Genomic DNA, 3,502 nt, shown 5'->3' on the forward strand with positions numbered 1-3,502 from the left:
TCAAAGTGCCAAAACAAAGACCATCTACTAGGAATTCTATAACCAGAAAATTATCCTTCAGTAACAAAGGAGAAATTAAGTAATTCTCAGAAAAATAAAAACAGAGAATGTATTACTAGCAGACCTGCCCTACAAGAAATACTAAAAGAAGTCCTTCAGGCTGAAATAAAAGGACACTAGACAGTAAACTGAATTCACAAGATTTGGAGAGCACCAGTAATGGTAACTACATAGTTACCATTTACATAGATAAATATTATATAAAAGAAAGTATAAATGTATTTTTGTAACTCTTTTTTTCTATTATCTGATTTTAAAAACACTGCATAAAGCAATAATTATAAAACTATTGATGCACTTATAATGTGTAAACATGTAACTTGTATGGCAATAATAGCATGAAGAAGGGGGAAGGAATTTTATTTATTTGAGCGTTTTTTCACATACTATTGAAAATTAGTTGGTATTAATCTGAACTAAATTGTTTTAAGTTAAGATGCCAGGGCAGGGCTTCCCTGGTGGTGCAGTGATTGAGAATCTGCCTGCCAATGCAGGGGACACGGGTTTGTGCCCTGGTCTGGGAAGATCCCACATGCCGCGGAGCAACTAGGCCCGTGAGCCACTACTGAGCCAGCACGTCTGGAGCCTGTGCTCCGCAACGGGAGAGGCCGCGACAGTGAGAGGCCCGCGCACCGCAACGAAGAGTGGCCCCTGCTCGCCACAGCTAGAGAAAGCCCTCGCACAGAAACGAAGACCCAACACAGCCAAAAATAAATTAATCAATCAGTTAATTAATTAATTAATTAAAAAAATAAGATGCCAGGGCAACCACTAAGACTAACTTAAAAAAAATAAGGATGAAATCGGCCGCCCGGTGAAGATGCCACTGGTCCTGTCAGAGGAGCACAAGGAGCACCTGGCCTTCCTGCCTCAAGTGGACAGCACGGTGGTCTCTGAGTTTGGGCGAATTGTGGTGGAGTTCCCGAGGTGAGGCTCGAACCCCAAGATCTACAAAGGCGCTGCGAGAAAGCTCAGTGTGAGTAGTGACACTGTCCAACATGGTGTGGAAGTATTAATATACCTCCTCACTGAAAGTTCAAAGCTTATGATTTCTGAACTGGATTTCCAAGACTGTTTTTGTTCTGTGATTCTCTGAAGAATTGAACAAACTGTTACTTCAGCTTTTTCTGGACAACAGAAAGGAGATCAGAACTATCCTGAGTGAATCAGCACCAGACCTCCCCAGTTACCACAGCCCTTGAATGGCGACTAGATGTACAGCTTGCAAGCAGAAGCCTCAGGCAACAGATTAAACCAACAGTGACTATAAAGCTACACCTTAATAGAATGGAGGTCATAACACCCAAGTTCTGCAGACACACCCAGCCACCCTGCTCCATTTGGTTCAGCAATTGGAGCAAGCCTTGAAGGAGATGAAAACAGACCACCATAGGAGAGCTGTGCGCAATATCAAGGAGTCCCAGTTTTAAGGTTTTCTTCCCTTTGAATCGCTTGTGAATTGATGATATATAGCAGTTACTTTTCAAAATTCTTTTGATAGTGATAAATACATAGAGATTTCATAAAATTTCTTTTCCTATGTCAAGAAATTGAGGTCATGATCAAAGACTAAGTAAAGTTCCTTTCCTGGTGCTAAATGTCTTCAGCTTCTTGACAATTAAGATGTATTTTGGGGATCCCCTGGTGACCCAGTGGTTAGGACTCAGCACTTTCACTGCGATGGCTGGGGTTCAGTCCCTGGTTGGGGAACCGAGATCCTGCAAGCCTCGCAGCCTGGCCAAAAAAAAAAAAAAAAAAAAAAGATGTATTTTCTATTTTAAATGTGTAAATAGGATTGAATCAACTGGAAGTGAATATGTACTGTTCAAATCCTCTGTATATATAAATGTCCTTTTTTAGATACTTCTTTTGACTACTTAACTTTATTATTTTCCTTCTTATTGACCTAAATTTGAAAATAAAATTCACAATGTATTACTATTCTGAATATTTCTAGACGCTTATTGTTTTTGACCTTTAAAGGCACCACATGATGTTAATAGCCACAGAATAGTTGGAAGTGAATATTAATTTTTTTAATGCTATATCGTTTAGGCAGTTCATGCATTTTTCCTTGCATGTGAATATAATAAGTAATTACTATGTTGCTTAAGTTTAAGTTGCCATGGCTAATAAACTTATAGTACACAAATTTGTGTGAAAATATTGCATTTTATCAAGGACTGCTTTTTTTCCTGTTAACCAAAGCATCTGAGAGATACACAGGAGAAATTCCCTGGCGGTCCAGTGGTTAGGACTTGGCACTTTCACTGCCAGGGCCCAGGTTCAATCCCTGGTTGGGGAACTATGATCCCACAAGCTGCACGACACAGCTAAAAAAAAAAAAAGTGACACACTGTTATTTACATTTATAAACAATGGATGCAGACATAATGTAATCAATTCTTAATTATCTGGTTATAAATTATTATTTTAATAATTTTGTTTGAATAAAGTACAAAGAGGACAAAGAGAGACCATTCCAAATAAATATCCCTTCTTCCTTATAAAGTTGAAAAAAAAAATATATATATATATACAAATATATATTGTAGTTTCTCAAATGGCAGTTTGGGCTATTGATTTAAGATCTTTTTTAATATAAGGAGTTAACAGGTAAAATTTCTATCTGAGTACTGCTTTCACTTCATCCTATAAATTTTGGGATGCTGTGTTTTCATTTTCATTAATCTCAAAGTCTTGTGTGTGTGTGTGTATGCGTGTGTGTGTGTGTGTGTGTGTGTATCTCAAGGGAATTAAAATGGTATACTAGCAAATATCTATTTTACACAAAAGAAGGAAATAACAGAGGACTAGAGGAACAAAAAAGATATAAAACATATAGAAAACAAATAGCAAAATGAACTAAACACTCTAATCAAGAGGCAGAGATTGGCAAATGGATTTTATAAAACATTGTCCAACTGTATTCTGTCTAAAAGAGACATATTTAGCTTCAAATACATAAATAAATTGAAAAAATGATATAAAAAGAGATATCATGCAAAGAATAACCAAAGATAACTGGGGATGGGGATGGGGGGACGACTATCCTAAAATAGACTTTAAGACAAGAAGTGTCATAGAAACAGAGGAGATTTTGTAATGACAAAGGTGTCAATCCATAAGGAAAAAGACACAAAGATTACAAACATATCACCTAACAACAGAGCTGAAAATACATGAAGCAAAAACTGACAGAAGTGCAAGGAGAAATAGACAATTGAACAATAATAATTGGAGACTTCAATACCCTACATTCAACAATAGCTAGAACAACCATATAGAAAATCAAAGGAAATAGAAGATTTGAATAACACTATAAGCCAACTAGACACTTAACATATTTATAGAACACTCAATAGCTGTAGAACAGACATTCTTCTCAAGCACACATGATGCATCCTCTAGGATAAACCATACTTTAAGCCACAAAACAAGC

General features: G+C 36.8%; 1 pseudogene across 1 annotated transcript; it reads left to right on the top strand.

Annotated features, from left to right (window-relative positions):
* Positions 1–880: 880 nt before the first annotated feature.
* On the top strand, positions 881–1,490 carry LOC309958880 (COMM domain-containing protein 2-like; annotated as a pseudogene). Its single transcript has one exon. The product of its transcript is annotated as a COMM domain-containing protein 2-like (transcript).
* Positions 1,491–3,502: the final 2,012 nt, after the last annotated feature.

Source organism: Leucopleurus acutus, assembly GCF_964270905.1.
Source record: "Leucopleurus acutus genome assembly, chromosome: 3".
Taxonomy (NCBI): Eukaryota; Metazoa; Chordata; class Mammalia; order Artiodactyla; family Delphinidae; genus Leucopleurus; species Leucopleurus acutus.